At 40.7% G+C, this 18,396-nt stretch overlaps 1 protein-coding gene across 12 annotated transcripts in view; it reads right to left on the bottom strand.

Moving 5' to 3' along the window:
- LOC120547286 (muscleblind-like protein 1) overlaps nucleotides 1-18,396 on the bottom strand; it is a 76,582-nt gene that overhangs the window by 51,882 nt on the left and 6,304 nt on the right. Inside the window, exon 1 of one of the 12 annotated variants that reach the window (XM_039782836.1) lies at nucleotides 7,701-7,719. The exons of the other annotated variants lie outside the window; for them this stretch is intronic. The gene's annotated coding sequence lies outside the window, so the exon portion shown is untranslated. Of the gene's footprint in view, nucleotides 1-7,700; nucleotides 7,720-18,396 lie in introns of those variants that run through there. 12 annotated transcript variants of the gene reach the window in all.

Genomic DNA, 18,396 nt, shown 5'->3' with positions numbered 1-18,396 from the left:
ACGCACAGGCCAAGGTTAATACACTTAGGCACACATTTAGATTCATACACACAAGCTTCATTCGAACACTTTTCCAGCATTCTCATGCACATCCTCTCTCGCAGAAGCCCTCACAGAGACTGCCAGGCTCTCAGCTGGATAATCGAATCAAACACCATATCGCCAACAGTAAAGCTCACACATTCAGGCGCAATTTATTTCAAAGGATGACATGAAGAAGAGAGAGATCAAGAGACAGAGAATCAAGAAGAAAAAGGAAACTGGGAAGACCTATGGAGTATGCATCTGTCCAAAACATTGTCCCATACGTTTAATACTAATATACACGCAGCATTCTATGCAACAATATTAATTATGCTAATTTTGACTGTGGTTTATGAGAATCTGATTTTTTAAGTATAAAATACAATAGTAATTACTTTTTTACTATTTGCAAGGATCAGCCTTTGAAAACAGTAGTACAATATAAAAAAAACTATCACAGACTTGCAAATTTGCATATTCATAGGGATTTCTTCATCTCTATAACACCCGAGCCCTCGTTTCACAGAAAAACTGCAATTGATCCTTTCCTTAAAAACAAGACAGTCTATGCTGTGAAAGGAAACACTGTACCTTTTTATAGCAATCAATAACAAATTAGTGTTTTAGTATCAAAATATTGATTAGTGAGTTATCAATCTGCCTCTCCGTGGTGAGATTGGAAAAGGCCAATCAGCTGGCTCGATGGTTCCAGCATCCCTGCTGGCAGGTGGCCAGGAGATAAGGACTAGATGATATCACCATGAGAGAGAAAAACTAAAAAGGAATGTGACATATTTTGGCTTTTTATTTTTATTTTGCCACACACATTCTGGCATACTTCTTAAATCCACTCATCCAGAACACTTCCTGACCTTTCTGCTCACATCCGGATGTTGAAAGAACAGACTGCAACCCAAAACTCTACAGTACGGCTGCTACGCTTACAGTAAGAGCCCTTAACCCTACATCCCACATGTGGTTACATCACTTCTAAGTCCCCCACACTCAGATGTAATGTATTTATGAATATGGTGATTTCCACTGCACTGATATGACTTCTGTTTAAAGCAGTCACCCAGACAGAAGTCTGTGAGCAACTTTAAAATGACTTTAAAGATTTAAAGTAATCTATCTGTTACTTCTGTAGCCCTGTCCCTAAATGTGCAGGAAGAATATGTTACTCCTCAGCCCACTCTCATTCCCAACTTGTGAAGTACTGACGCTTGGTCAGTGGCTCTCAGCGTCAAATACCCACGCAAAAATCACCCTTTAGTGTGTGTTTGGAACGCACCGGGCATAGCAACAGCTTGACCGCGGCGCAGTAAGATGACGTAGTATTAAGAACGGTAGCAAGTAGTATGGAAGACCAAAATCTGCGTAAAGAGGCAGGTTGGGGTGGGAGAAGGGGTCAAACAACACAGGACTTTCACCAAGGAGACTGTGTCCCGTTCTTGTCCTGCATGTCACTGAAACGTACATTTTGTAACCCCACCCACGATCTTTTCCTAAACCTAACTGTCCTGTTCTTGTTCCTCATGATAGTTAAACGTACATTTTTTAACCCCACCCACAATCTTTCCCTAACCCAAACTAAGTGGTTTCACCCTGCACGTTGAAAAATGACCCAGCGCGTCCAAAAGTGACACCAAGAGTTCCGACGAAGCGCGTCGAATAATGACGCCAAAGGCTTAAGCCCCCGAGGCGCTAAAGGAGACTTTTTGCATCAGTAACTAACGCCAAAGGCACCTGACCAAGCATCGTTTTTTGGCGCGCTGCGAGTGAATATGTGTTGTACTCCTCTATACTTCAGATCTGTATTCGGATACTAGTAGTTGGTTTGAGTCAAAAACGGAACACCCTTCTCTGTGTCTGCTAGGATGACACTGCTTGTTGAGTTTATTTTGTGTTCATGTGCTTCTGGGAAGCAACAACATCAAAGACTCTACTGTCAGCTGTCAAACACTTTCCCAACCATTTTTTTTATAAAAAAAATGAAACCATAAAGACAATGATGAATGATGTGAAAATGTTGTATGTAGAAGCTTGCATTCAGTGGTTACTGTTTTGTTGCATTGGATGCCAGAGTTTCCCAAAACAACACTTAAAGGTCCCATGGCATGAAAATTTCACTTTATGAAGTTTTTTAACATTAATATGCGTTCCCCCAGCCTGCCTATGGTCCCCCAGTGGCTAGAAATGGCGATAGGTGTAAACCGAGCCCTGGGTATCCTGCTCTGCCTTTGAGAAAAGGTCACACCTTGCCCTCCACCTTGACCCCCCCCCCTCCTCCTCAATAGCTACAGACACAGAAATGGCACATCCTAAGGAAAGCTCATTGTGGGACTGGCTCTAGTGGCTGTAATTCTGCACAAAGGCTAAATTTCAGGAAAGAGACTTCAGATACAGTATTAGGGGACCAGTAAGGCCTATATAAAAGAGACTTCAGATACAGTATTAGGGGACCAGTAAGGCCTATATAAAAGAGACTTCAGATACAGTATTAGGGGACCAGTAAGGCCTATATAAAAGAGACTTCAGATACAGTATTAGGGGACCACTAAGGTCTATATAAAAGAGACTTCAGATACAGTATTAGGGGACCAGTAAGGCCTATATAAAAGAGACTTCAGATACAGTATTAGGGGACCAGTAAGGCCTATATAAAAGAGACTTCAGATACAGTATTAGGGGACCACTAAGATCTATATAAAAGAGACTTCAGATACAGTATTGGGGGACCACTAAGGCCTATATAAAAGAGACTTCAGATACAGTATTAGGGGACCACTAAGATCTATATAAAAGAGACTTCAGATACAGTATTAGGTGACCACTAAGGTCTATATAAAATCATCCAAAGAGCACCATGTCACCTTTAAAAGAAACATTTAATTTATATCAATTAGAAGAAAAACATGCAAAATACAACGGGATGAGCCTTGTTTAAGTGAAAAATGTAATGAGTTCTCTGACCATGGATAGATATCAAGTCCTGCACTTGGCTGGAAAAACTTTCACTCTCAGCCAACTATTATTGGCCTACTAGGTTTGCAACCTACGTGTAGTGAATGCAACAAATTCAGGCATTTTTTTCTGTCACCACGCATTCTAGGAACTGAATTAAATCAACAGATGATGAGACAGGTTGAAAGAGGGTAATATTTCAAAAGGGATTTACAGCCATTTTTTTTTCAGAAAATAACCCTAAATACACCAAACATACATTCCAGATTAAGGATATTTAACATGATAGAGCATCAAGGGATTGATTTTTGGATTACTAATACTGCAAAAAAAAAAATAATAATAAAAAATAAAATAGTGGTGGTTTTGAAGAAAAATAAGCAGAACTAAAGAGGGAAGCGAGAGAGGAAGAGGAAAAAGAAAAAAAGTAAAAATACTCCCTTGGTCTTGGTCAAACATTGATTGCTTATGTGTCATGCTCTCTCCTATTTGGGCCATCAAGTCTGTGCTGTGGTGAACTACTTTTTGAGCCCAAAGCTGATATTTTGAGCAGTGTGTGTGTGTGTGTGGACAAGAGAAAGAGGCCAGGACAGCCCACTGTATCTGGCAGGAAGACTGTGTGAAGGAGAGAGAATACAGAGAGGGCTACCATAACCAGTGCATTAAATATGGAGTGGCAAAATTAGCATTCCACATCGCCTATTCTTACTCACTTCCTGACCTCTTCTATAACGCTCTGTATCACACCAGTAAATCCCAGATGTTAGGATGGTAGATGATATTTCTTGCATGCAAATAAAAGCAGGATGACCTATATATAAAATGCAAATGACCACAAGAACGTTTATTTATGTAAAGGGACTTTCTGGTATTATCCAACCTGGGTCTTATGTTCATATTTATGGCCACTCTGATTGTAGGTCATGCTGAAGGCTTGTCTACAGTACACAGCAGGGGTTTCAGTCGCGTTTTTCAGTCGTCCCTCTCATTTGATGTGCATTATGCAATGAAATTATTTCAAGCGCTTGTCGCTGAATCTGTCCAAAAGTAAACAGAGACATTAGATGTTGTAGCTAACTGCATGAGGATCCACTTTTGAAACTTGCCAGCAAACTAAACAGTAAATGTATACTGTATCTGTATATTTCTAAACAGCTCATGAATGTTAGGGGTGTGCAAAAAATCGATTCACATTCGTATCATGATTCCAGCTCTACCGATTCAAAATTGATTTATAAAATTCCAAACATCGATTCATATTTTTTAATAAAAACATTTTTATTTTATTTTTAATTGTATGTCTACTGCAATCACATGGGAAAAGTAACTACATTTACATACTGTGAATCGTTCTTTTAATCGAGAATCGTTTTTGAATCGAAAATCGATTTTTAATTGAATCTTGAGCCTAAAAATCAATATCAAATCGAATCGTGACATTTTCTGAACCGTGCACCCCTAATGAATGTTTTTTAGAAATAGGATCAACTCTACTGTACGTTACATGTATTAACTCAACACAAAAGCCACCACTGAACACGTTAAATAATAGCGACCGCATTTTGAATGGGTGTGTATGAGGCAGAGAGAGAAGGAAAGTAAACAACGATCTTTGTCATAAAAATGGCCAGTCAGCAAAGTTATAAAACTGGTTATCAGTAAGAAAAAGTAGAAAAAAAAAACACATACACTTGTATGCCTAAAGTACCAGCTGAGGGCCAGAAACATGGCTCACCACAGTTCCGCCGTTGCTGTTTCAGAGGCTATGGTTCTAAGCAGAGAGGAAACGTGAGTTCAGAGAGAAAAACCACTAAACATCCAGTAGCACTGACATAAAAAGGGAATATATGCCCCATTTACTATCACTGCACGAATAAGCAAATAGCTGGAAAATGTACACACATTAGATTAGACAAACTTACCCTAGAGTCCTAAGGCAATGTCATGCTAGTTTTCTCAAAGGAGTTATGTTTTCTGTGGATTTTCACCCAGCACTTGTGTGATACCTCAGTGGAAACAGCTGTGACAAAATGAGCCGCCGTGAGCTTTGACATCAAATAAAGTACGTTTAATAAATGGGGCTCCACCTACATGTATTATTAGCCCCAGTTCCACACGGATATATCTCGTGCCAAAACCTTGAACTAAATTCCCATCAAACAAGCCCAACCCATTTGAAAACCGAGAGTGAGGATCATTAGACGAGGCTCATGTCAAAACAGAGGATTAAAACTAAGGGTGAAAAATGTGAGAAATGACTCTGGCGTTGAGGAAATATAAATAAAGCAGTCATCAATAAGCATCTTAGCATGTTTGAATAATGCATGTGGCCATTTCCCATAGCCAGAGGCAGGAGATATTATTACACCATCAGATCAACTAGCCGAGGTAATAAGTTGTAGAGGAGGTAGCGAAGGCTGGGGATATTACAGTATGCGACCCCCAACCCACTAATGCCCAAACTCGCTAAAGACACAAACGCACACACACACAAACACACACACACACACACACACACACACTTCATTGAAAGTATGGAGAGTAAAATCTTTTTGTCTCACTCGACCAACTTCAGCTGTTGACATATGGTGCGCACAAAGCAGAGAGCAATGCCGAGTGTCACCGGGGTTCTCGTCTCCATCTCCTCGTTTAGAGGAAGCCACCTGATCCTGTGCTAATCCATGTGTTAAAAAGGTGCCAACTCTGGATTATTTCATGGATATGACAACTCTCCAGGAAAAACATTCAGATTGCCTCCAGTGACACCACTGCTGCTGAATCACTGACTGTTAAGACCCGATTACAGACATAGTAAATGTGTTTTAACAGGCTACATGAATGGGAACGCTAAAAAATGGCGGTGTTCACAGCAAAAACTGGATTCTGTTCATCATTTTCCACAGAAACTAATCTTTTAAAAAAAAACAAAAAAAACATGTTTGTCCATTTTCCATCTTTCAAATTATTATTTAGCTTTTATTAATTCACAAAAAAAGTTATGTGTGTCATCATAGCTTTTTAGTTACAAAAGGTTACTTTCTATTTAGTCTATAGCCACGACGTTCCACTTCAGGGATTGTTCAGGTGCCGTCAGAAATTCCGGCAGATGTCACTTTTTTCGGCCGGTGTCCGTTACCTTTCGCTTGGCATTTTAAACACTATGAGGACTATGGTTAACTGCTCCTCAGATCTCTGCAGGGTAAATCCAGACAGCTAGCTTAGACTATCTGTCCAATCTGAGTTTTCTGTTGCACGATTAAAACAACCTTTGAACATACACACGCTCCACCAAGACAAGTTCCTTTCTGAGGCTATTTTGCAGCGGCACCGGGCCCTCCAGCGCTTAGCACCGCCCAAGACGATTGTGATTGGTTTAAAGAAATGGCAATAAATCAGAGTATGTTTTTCTCCCATTCCGGACTGCTGTGTGAACTCGCCAGACCCTCCTTCGCAGCGCTGTGGAGGAAGGTCTGGCAGGGTCTGGCAATGCGAGACTACTTTTTATTTTCTCTTGTTTTCATCGTAAAGGTTGTCAACAAATCTTTTTCATTGCTGTTGATGAAATTAACGCTGAGCTGCGTGTCTTGATATATTACTGTAATGTGCCTTGCTTAGGGCAAGCCACATGGAATTGCACTTTCTTTTATGGCAGAGCCTGTCATGCTGTTAACACAAGCCACATTCAGCCCTGCATCTGAAAGCAATACAGAGGGAGAGAGAGAGAAAGAAAGAATGAGGAAAAATGGAGTGAACAGTGGCCAAAGATGAGAGCCCCTTATTTTACCTTAAATGACTTCAGCAAAAAAAGAAAAAGATGAAGGAAGATGAAGAAAAGAAAGCAAGAAAGCAAGTTCATCCACGTTTGATTTCCTATGGCTGACCTTTTAAACACAATAGACAGAGAAACAAAAAGAGCAACAGTCCAAATCTACTGGAAGGTAAGAGGAACAATTTTCTTCAAAACAAACTCCCCATGAGAGTCCCAGTGTATACTATACTATATCTTCTAAAGTGCACTTGCGCTTGCTGTCATGCAAACCAAAAGGTCTAGTTTGTTTAGGTGGCAAGTTGACAGCTCAGACATTCCTGAAGTGTTACAAATTCAGTGAGGGTCTCAGAATCCAATGATCATGCTTTGTCCCATAGGATGATTAGTGGTGTAACTTCTGCACCTTTGGAAAAGCTAAAGAGAGAAAAGGAGAAGGAAAGATGGAGGGAGGGAAAGAGAGAGGGAGGGGAAATTTAGTAATGCGAGAGGTTAAAGGGCGCTGACTGCAGCAGCAAAAAGCAGATGCTGGACGCTTCATATTACACCGCATCACCGGCCGACCAGGATATCATCTATATATGACCTGAGCTGCCCTTTATTCTGATAGGAGCATCAGGAAGAAGAGAGGGGGAAAGGCTGTGAGAGATAAAAAGAAAAAAAAGGAGACCAGAGGTGGGGACAGGGGAAGGATAGAGGCTAGAGGAAGAGTGAAGGAAGTCAAACAGGAGCAATAAGCATGAGTTGGTGAGAGACACAGGTAGGTGTCTGGTAGTAAGAGCAGAAAGTAAGTAGATCTGGCAGGTATAAAAGAGGAGGAATCAGCGGGAAAAGGAGGGTGGGGAAAAGCTGAATTTGGTTCCATTTCAAAGCACTGCTGGCGCTCCGCTGTGATACCATCTTGACATTTCTCATCTCTCTTTATTTATCTTTCTCTGATCCCCACCTGTTCTCCTTTTCTTTTGCTCTTCACGCGTCTGCTCCAGTGGTTTTTTTTCTTCTTTTTTTTTTTAGCTTGTTCTCCCCTCAAATCCTTCTCCTTCTTGGAAATCAGCTCGCCTTCTGCTAAGTTGCACTCCGAGTATCATGTGACATAAACAACTTTGTGAACGTGGCTCGTCTTTTAATAGTAGCCGCCCTCATTTCATTCGCCCACTGTCTCAGCCCTCTCTATCTCTCCGTCTCGTTCCTTGTATTCACACACACCTTCTGCTGCAGTACCACAGTAATTTGCTGCAAGGTCATCATCGCCACGGCAACTAGGGAAACCATGTTTAAAGCAAGGACAAAGTGGTGAACGGTGTCAGGTCCAGCCTGATATCAGAGCAGTATATGGTGGAAATCATATGAAAGACAGCAACTTTTCAAATGAGGTCTATGACATCTGAGCAGTATCACCCACTAGACTCCTACACAGGTCCATTAATGAGGCTAGAGCAGTTAGCCAAGAAGGTGCAATAGCAAGAAAATGCTTGTGTCATCCAATGATTTAAGTTAAACACAGCTATGTATGCAAAGAGTGTCATTGAAACAGATACAAAAAAAAAACTTTTCTACTGTATGAACCAAATGTTTGACAAAACGCCTCTTACATACTGATACCTTGATCAAACCAAAGTAAAAAAAAATTCTCTGGAGAGATCAGAAACCTTCACGGCAATGGAACCTGTGTCCTATTGCAAGGATGAGAGAATCTAACATTGAAGAAATCCTCATAACGTTAACATAACGACTACATTTTTTTTCAATCTCACATATCCGATATGCCACAGCCTGACCTCAGCCCAGAGCCGTGTTAATTTTGTCAACAAAAATGACAACAAATATTAATTGACGACCCTTTTTTTCACAACAAAAACTAGAGTAATACTAAATAAAAACATACCTTTGAGTATAATTTCTGTCGGCGAACCAGAACAACGCATGGACAAATGAATTACTGCTTAAATGCTGTTTTGTTCCATGACCTGCAGAATGACACATTCTGTGCTTCTGATTGGTCAAATGTATCTTATCCTGCTTGACCTGTTGCACAAATAAGCAGAATATTTCATTCTAGTAATGTTATCACTATTATCTGCCAATAATTTTAGCTAAAGTTCCACTTCACGGAAGGAAAAATGCGACAGATTTATGGACAAAATTCATTTACAATCCTGTTGAAACTAACAGCAACAAAACAGCTGTGACAAAACCACAAAAACAGGCAGACCAGGATGCTGACAATTTTAATAAAAATAATAATAAAAAAAAAATAAAGTTGCTGAAAATGTAATGTTATGAACGGCTGTGGCGGTGACTGGAACTCCTACATTGCTTTCCGTCTGCTATATTTCGTGTTTATAGGAATGAGTGCAGGATTAATACAGAGATGACCAGTTCAGGATTTAAATTTTTTTGTCAAAGTTAACCCTGGTGACACAATTTGCTAACAGGAATACAAAACAGCAGGCTATTGAGTGCTTTATAAAACATAGAACACTGGATTTAGTCATCATGACTAGCAATTTAGTGCTATGTTACTTACTGCACTGTGTTATTATTGTACGTTAAGCTAGGGTACTATGATGTTTATTGACGGACCCTTTCACATGTTCTTTACGGTCGCCATTGTCAGTGTTGTAATGTAACGGAGTACAAATACTTCGTTACTGTACTTAAGTAGAAATTTCACGTATCTGTACTTTACTTCGCTATTTAAATTTATGTCAACTTTCACTTTTACTCCACTACATTTCCTAGATAAAACGTATACTTTTACTCCGTTATATTTCCACTAAGCATCTTCGTTACTCGTTACTAAAAAAATAAAATTAGAAGAAATGTGTGCGACTGCAATAAGGGAGGTTTGGCGAATCACTGCTCCTAGATTGCATTGGCGACGCGCTCGCCACAGCCGCTCTATTTCAGCGCTGTTTTGTTGCTAAAGGAGGAGGAGGACGACAACGGAAACCGCCATGGAAGCATGAGCACCTACTGGAGGACCTCCCGTTATCGTAGACGACCAGGCTCGACATAAGCACACGATGGCCCGGGGCCAGTAAAACGTATGTCGGGCTGGTTGCAGCCACAGTCACTGGTGTGTTTGTTACTTCACGCAGCACATGTACTGACTGGAAACGTTACCGAGGATTATTTACCGCCGATGGCGCAGATGAACTAACGCTACACTCGTTACTGTAAGTAGGTAGCCTACAATAAAACCTCCATGATTAAAGAGTCAATACTTATCAATAACCCACCTACATGTTGTACAGGCAGAAACACGTAGAAAGCGATATTTCAGTCTGCTCTGTCTGCGCTGTCCACTCTCGTCCACCACACTGTGCAAACCCAGCTCTACTCTGCAAATAGCGACTTTACAAACGAGCTACAATGAAAGATGTCAGTCTAACTGTTTGTCTTAATTTGCAACCAATCTTGAACTTTGGACAAACTCTTGTAAACGTAGCTGCTGTCTAAACGAGCCATCCTCTCCGCTGGAGCGGTAAACCTATGGATGTATTTTAAGACCAAAACAAATACATGTGGCTACTTAATATGCACGTGAATGACGCCTTCTTCATTCTTGACGATGTTGCCGGTTGTATTATTTAGCAACAGAATTGTCTTATTTCAAATTAGGCATACAGGACTAATCTGAGATCATTTTCTAGTTAAGTAGCCTATCTAGTTATCATTATGGATTTTCCATGTTTTTAGGGGTTTGCTTACTAATGTAAAAAATATAGCATTAATTTAGTAAGAAAGTTAAAATAATATCAAACAAGATGATGCGTATTAGGAATAATTTAATTTTCTTTATTTGAAAGTCCGGCCCCCTGGAGTGTCTGCTTAAAAAAATTCTGGCCCTTGGAAAAATGTAGTTGATGACCCCTGGTCTAGCTTTGCTGCTAATGGCACAACATCCTGTGGTAGTGGCTAGCTGGGTTAGAACCATTTTCTAAAGCATAGGTGCGGTGTATATTTTCCTGCTTTTTTGTCCTTTTCCAATAACACCTATGATATTTCTTTCAGGGCCAATAAAAATGTAGAAGGGGCCAGCAAAACTCTGATCTACTGGCCCCGGGGGCCAGTGGGGATTTTTTTTATGTTGAGCCCTGCGACCACACTGACGATAGTGGTGAACTCGCTGAACAGGGTAGTGGTGAAGATAACGTCATACACCCGTGTTGCAAGAAATGTTTCTGTACATTGATGTCAGCTCTAAAAATCAGCTGTTTGTTCTTTGAACTTAAGAGAATTGTGCCTGAAAAGTCCGAGAAAAGAATGTGATTTTGATTTGATGAGTGAGATTAAGAAGATATGGGAACCCTGAATATGCTTTATGCTTTACTATAAGAAAGCCACAATAAAAGTTCTAACCGCTTGCTTTAAAAAAAAAAAATACTTTTACTTTTACTTCAAATACTTAAGTACATTAAATATCAGAAAATTGTTTTGATACTTAAGTACAGTATATATCAGATACTTTAAGACTTTTACTTAAAGGGGTGATAGAATGATTATATAGGGTATTTCACACTGTTCCTTATGGTCTCCTAATGGGTTATGTAACATTGGTTGGGCTGAAAATGGCCTGGTTGATATTTTATTGGCCCTTATGCATCCCTGTGTTTTGGCCCTATTTGTAACAAGAGCTTTTCTTCCAAATATGGTATGGTCATGAATATTTAGATGAGCTGATTGGTTGAGCGACTTGCCATACGCAGACATTAGAGACACGCGCTGATTGGTTGAGCGAATCCCCAATACACATACATTAGAGAAAAGACAGAATCTCATATTGCAGACACTGCAATGTTTCATTACCAAATTCACTTCTGAGACTTTTTTAAGCGAGAAATCAACTATATAAAGCTGAAATATGGGCCGTTTTACAAAAATTGATGGCTAATTGCAAATTTGGTAAGACGTGTCGGACTTTAGGAGCTCCACAGAGTCTGACGAGAAAGCGGCAGCCTGCTGGGCTCCATACCCAGGGCAAAGTCACCCTTTGTGGATACTGCATACGGGGCTCCGCGGCCAGCTGCCGGCATAACTCTAATATATTTACGGTTTGAATTTCGTCACGCCACTTATATAACATCATTCCCCAATGTCTTATAAAGTTAACCGTTGTGTCCGATTTGATTTTAAGGCATTTTTATGAACGCGAGGCGTCTTTGTAGGACAAGCAGCTGCTTGCTATATGTCCCATTCATTACAATGGGGACATACTGCAGCTAGCTAGCTACACTGTCGCCATAACTAAATTATATTTACAGTTTGAATTTTGTCACGCCACTTATATAACATCATTCCCCAATGTCTTATAAAGCTAACCGTTGTGTCCGATTTGATTTTAAGGCATTTTTATGAACGCAAGGCGTCTTTGTAGGACAAGCAGCTGCTTGCTATATGTCCCATTCATTACAATGGGGAAATATCGCAGCTTGCTCACTTTCGCATAACTAAAGTATATTTACAGTTTGAATTTCGTCACGGCACGAATATTACAGGTTCCTCAAGGTCTTACAAAGCTTAGCTAACACAATCGAATGTATTTTTGTGAATGTCAGAGTTAGGAGGAGGCTAGCTAGCTCTCATTGATGGACTCCATCTCACCGCGGCTCTATCAATGAGACTCGTGGACAAGAGGCGTTTATTTCCCCGATTGTTTGTTTAAATAACTCAACACACATACCCATTATAAGATTAACTGGAACCTGCGGGCTGCGGTAAAAGATTGCGGGCGTAACAAGCTCGCTGACACTGCGGTCAGGGCGGCGATGTAGCAACCCAGGCAGCACCAACACCGGCACTAAACTCCGACACACAGTCGGAGAAAATTTGCAATTAGCCATCCATTTTCGTAAAGCGGCCCATATTTGAGCTTTATATGGTTGATTTCTTGCATAAAAAAGTTTCAGAAGTGAATTTTGTAATGGAATAGCAGAGATCTGCGTGACCTAGCTAGATTCAGAAGACTACCTGATCTCAGGTCAGTTGTGTAGCCTATGTAAATGTTGGGGCGTGACCGTTCTCTTAATACACCCATGGCTGTGACAAAGGTTCCGGTTTTTGGGAGGTTGACGTCAACTTCCAGCTTTGTTGAGATTCGCCCGTTTTCAGCGGCAGTTTCAGAAAATGAGATTTTCATAGTAAAGGGGTGTCAATGGGATTTTGAGCTTCCTTGTATGTCCTATTTACCCACCGAACTGTCGTTATTCAACTATGACAGGGTAAAATCGGTTTTGCATTCTATCACCCCTTTAAGTAATATTCTAAAAGGTAACTTTCACTTCTACCGAAGTCTTTTTCTAGTACAATACTTGTACTTTTACTCAAGTATTGCTTTCTAGTACTTTATACAACACTGGCCATTGTTTGGTTGGAATGTAATGTAGCAGAATATCCAATGTAACGTTTATTCATTTTACACAAACAGACAAACAATGTTGAGTTAACACACTAACATATTAGCCACATAGAGGCAGTTATTGTGCTACCTTTTTGCTAGCTGGCATCATAGCGGGTTGGGATCTCAGGACTTTTTCTTTAAATAAAAAACCTATCTTCATAATATAATAATAATAATAATATAATAATAATAATAATAATGCTCGCGCAGTGAACCCTGTCCAACCAATGCTGAGCCCCACCCGTGCAAGCTTGAGATCTGATCCAACAGTCTTTGGCTGACTTCTGGTCATTCTGAAACGATGCTCCATTATGATGATGTTTCCACAGATTGTACCATCAGGGTAATCTTAGACTTTATTCTATCCCTAGCTTGTGACACACACACACACACACACACACACACACACACACACACACACACACACACACACACACACACACACACACACACACACACACACACACACACACAAACAAACGCACAAACACACACATTAGTATTGACCACAAACCATGAGACAGCAGATCTGCATCATTAACGGAGGACACCCAACTACAGCGATGAATGGAAGGTCAATCAGTGCATTGATATTCAGGACACAGCCATATGAGTAATATGTATGCATATGCACAACATCAACTATCTCTCTTGTGCGCCTTTTCTATCTCGCACACACACATACAGTACACACACGCACACACACACACACACACACACACACACACACACACACACACACACACACACACACACACACAATCTATGACTCCCTCCTCCTTTAGCTGTAAGACAAACAGAGGGGAGGGGAGACAACGAGGGCAGTCAAGTGGCACGTGTGCAAGCTGTCGTCTGCACTGTGATATCAGCGCAAATGTTTAAACAGCCTGACATGCACACAGAGACAGGGGAGAGGCAGTTATAGCAGACACCCACATGAATATGGATATGACATACTGTCATGCACATTTAGATAAATGGTTAACTATTTGTTAGTGTGTGTAATGGAGAGGGGGCAGTTACATGGATTGTGCATATGCATATATTTTGTTCATCTATACAAAAGATTTTCACTCGTATCTTCACTGCAGTGTGGCTACCTGGTAGTGCCACTGTGGTGTAATGCAGCGGCAGGGTGTCATTGAGTTCATGGACATAAACCAACCCCACTGCCAGACCAGTCTACACCTCTTAGGAATAGCAATGGAGTAGGTGTGTGTATGAGTATATACGCGTGTGGGTGGGAGGGTAGCGAGAATAAGAGCGAAAGTCATGGAGACAGACAGAGACAGACAGACAGACACTGAGACATGCAGAAGGCAGACAGGTGAATAAGAGAATGACAAAAAGCAAAAACAAAAACGAGGAAGAGCTAAAGATAGGTATGACAGACAGGTAGACAGAGGGGAGGAACAGGTGGCGTGGCCTGTGGAAGACAGGGTGCATCTATTCAGCATGTAATGAGATGGGAGCATAGTGAGAGAGAGGATTCAGACACAGAGACACAATGAGTACAGCGAGATAAGGGTAAGTTATGCCAGTGGAAAATCCTTGACAGGAGACGGATCAGTAACAGCAATAAGATCACTGATTAGAAGCTGAATGGCTGAAAAGCTTAATAGCAAAATTGTTGTAAAGATTATGAAGCTCATAGATGGAGATGATTACAGTAATGCTAATGATTTGGCCTTCTGTGAATTCTTCACATTCCAAATGAGGAAATACCAGAAGAGTGGATGTTCCCCAAAAGAAAGTATTAAAAAAATTAGTTTTCCAAATGGCAGCCACACACACACACACACACACACACACACACACACACACACACACACACACACACAAAGCCCAGACTTTGCAGTGTTTGGCCAAACAGGGGACAATCTGTACTCTTCAGCTGTCTATGACCAGTGATTCAGTTTGACACCGTAATCTGTGGAAATCACAGAGGTCCGCCGTGGAGCCAACTGTATTTACTATATATTACATCTTCCACTAGTGTGCATTAGTCCAGTGACAGCTTTGCAGACGGTAGGGAAAACAGCAATCATACGCCACTGACTGACTCACTGTGATTTCGCCACTTGCCAAATGGCCTCGTAGGACTCCCCCAACCATTTCTCTGAGTGACCGACTGTCTATCTGCCAGTTATATTCTCTGCGTTGAATTTCTGGGACTCAAAGTCGTCTTCACTCGCGTTCTCCTGCTGTCACCTTTATCAGAGCACCCGCCCTTTTTTCTTTTTTCTCTCTAATTGAATAATACAAATCAGGGTGTCAGAGTGCCCATGTCATTATGCACATACACCTTAACTGTCTCCCACACACACAAACACACGACTCATCTGCATTCGACAGACATGCCCTGTGCCTGCTGAGGAGAGCAAGGAGATGACATCACTTCTAAAGGACAGATTAGTTGAGGGATGAAATGAGAAGGCGGGGGAGGAAAATAAAAGAAGACAGATTCATGGAAAAAAAACCTGCTTTGCTCATTTTTTCAAGAATCAACACGGTCAAATGCAGGTAACCATGCATTCTCTTCTGCGTGTCTTTCTTCTCTCACACGCAGTTGTTTGGTCAGAGTCCTGTGTGCTGTTAAATTCAGTATGTATCTGCCTCTGCGCTCTCACTGTTCTATACTCTAATGACCTTGTAGATCTGCCTGCTCTGATCTGCAGAGAAGCTTTTTCATCGCACTGAGAGTCAGACACCGAAGGAGAAACACAAAGTGAGCCATAAAAAAACAAACAGACAGACAGAGAGAGAATAAAGACAGAAAGGGGTGAAGAAGTGACACTGTGAAAGAGAAACAGAGGTGTTGAGAACAGCGTGTGAGAAGAGGGTGTGTACTCAAAAGAACAGGGAACATATAGATAGACGCAGTGTCTATTGCAGCATCAGTTTGGTAAATAATAAAGTCAAATTTGAGAGTTCAAACTACGTTAACCAGTTGTATTACAAAAAACAAATGGGTAAATAAAACATTCCTACAGTGTTTCCTCTACCATACATATTTGTAGGTGGGCCACACTCAAATTCCCATCAACATAGAGAGCCGAAGTCACGCCCCTTCTACTTCCGGTCCGTGGGACCTGTCTTTCGAAAACAAATATGAACAGGAGCGAATGGGGAAAGACAAATTATTTTATGATCCCGTTTGAATTGAGCCATGAATTACACATATGATGTTCATTATATATCTATTATAATAAACTGAGACTTTCTAGACTTGCGAAATGATCTATTTCGCAAGTCTAGAAAGTCTCAGTTTATTGTTAAACTGTTGAAGTATAAGACTGTGAAAATACGTAATTAGAAAGACTACACACTTCAAAGTCACATGGATGACGTCTCGCTGAAGCTACGATGTCTCTGTGTATCGTACCGGGGATGTAACGTTACTCAAATGAGCCGAGGATCTCGCCTGTTCTTTTGCTTATCTGCTGAAAACACTTCACTGGATAAAACACATCAGGTAAGATAGCATTACATGTGTTGTGGAACAGAGCTAAGATAGCTAGCTAGCGAGCAAGTTGAGCATGAAGCTAGGTGACGTAAATTGTGTGAGACGAGAGATGTAGTTCACTGAGCGGTGGTATATAAGTGGTCATATGACAAACCTACGGCTAACTGAGACTTTCTTCACTAGCGTTAATATTTTTTCCGAATTGAGGTCCCATGAGGTCCACCGGAAGGGGAGGGACTTCGCCTCTCTATTCAGGCAAGATCTTCAGGCAACATCTTCTATTCCAACATTTATTTTATTTTCACTACTTTCAGTTTTCTGCCGCTCTGATTTGCCATGATATTACAGAAAACGTTTTGTACCTGCAAGGCTTTTATTGTGAAGTTTGTAGCGACAGAAAGTGTAGCCTTAGCATAAAGGTTAGCAACTGTGCAAACTCATGTATTGAAAAATAAAAAGGTATATATTAAAATATTGGATTAAATAAAAATATATATTTTTTTTTTTTAAATCTTTTTTTGTCAGTGGATCAGTTTCAAACATTGCAAATGAGAAATTGGAGAAAAGATATATGAACTACAGGCAGCAGGCTGTCATAATAGTTTGGTTGAACCTCCAAAATGTCATCAAAGTTAGTGATACCTTTTACTATCATTTCCTGCATGCGGTACGGAAAATTGGCATCATAAGCTCTGATCACAGTTGTTCACAGCACAGTGCAGGTGTCCAAAGCTTATGGAAAAGTGGCAAATTAGTTGTGCATGTGTGGAGATTAAACTGAAAAGGGTTTAGACCCCAAAGCTACAGGAATGCATTTCATACACTTTAAACCTATTTCAGTAATTACGCTTTTAATGCAAAACAAACAGAAGTGTTCTGAAATCCTGCTTATATTCAAAATACAGAGTTTTTCCCCCATTTTTTTTTTAATTATTTTCATGAAAACGGCAAACATGTATTAAGCACAGCCCTTTAGAAATCCATAATGTCCAGTAGTTGCCCCCCACCCCTCACCCCCTCCAATTAACAGCCAATATCACATTCAGATGTTATTTGGAAAACACTGAAATTGTAATTTAAATTTTTAATGATCATTTAGTGTGTGTATCTGTGCTAATGCGTGTGTGTGTGTGTGTGTGTGTGTGTGTGTGTGTGTCAGACAGGTAAAGACGGCCTGGGTAAAGCAGCAGTTTAATCATTTCCTGAGGGCAGCTGTAGTGTAAACACCAGTAGTGCAGTCATTATACAGTGAGGAGTGCAGGGCTGGTCATTATGTGTAAGTGTGTTTCTGAGTGAGTCGGTGTGTGTTTTCATTCATTCATCCATGAACGTGAGCACATATTTAGCTTTAGTGTTAACAGTAGGAGTCACACAACAGGGATGTCAGTGTACTCCAAGAGAGAAAGAGAGAGGGACAGTGAGAGTTTAGTCTGCCAGAAAAGGGAATGTGTGTCACTGTGTGTGTCTCTGTGCATGTGCGCGTGCGTGCGCGTTTGTGCGTGCGTGTGCGTGTGTGTGTTAACTACTCTGCGGAACATTAAACACTTTAACGTTACCCATTCTTTTGTCTGCTCAGCTCTTTTCCACATTAAAACTGTCCCGCCTCAAACTACCACACATTAGCAGTGAAGCACGGTGGCCATCTGCATATGTACACACACGCTCAAACAGACATATATAACTCACTCAGACAACACATCACACTCAACATCCAGATGGTGAATAAAAATTCCAGAAGTGAAATGGCAGAACAGAGCAGAAAATGTAAGCAGG

Source organism: Perca fluviatilis, chromosome 2 (genome assembly GCF_010015445.1).
Source record: "Perca fluviatilis chromosome 2, GENO_Pfluv_1.0, whole genome shotgun sequence".
Lineage (NCBI taxonomy): Eukaryota > Metazoa > Chordata > Actinopteri > Perciformes > Percidae > Perca > Perca fluviatilis.
This window is presented reverse-complemented; position numbering and strand designations above follow the sequence as displayed.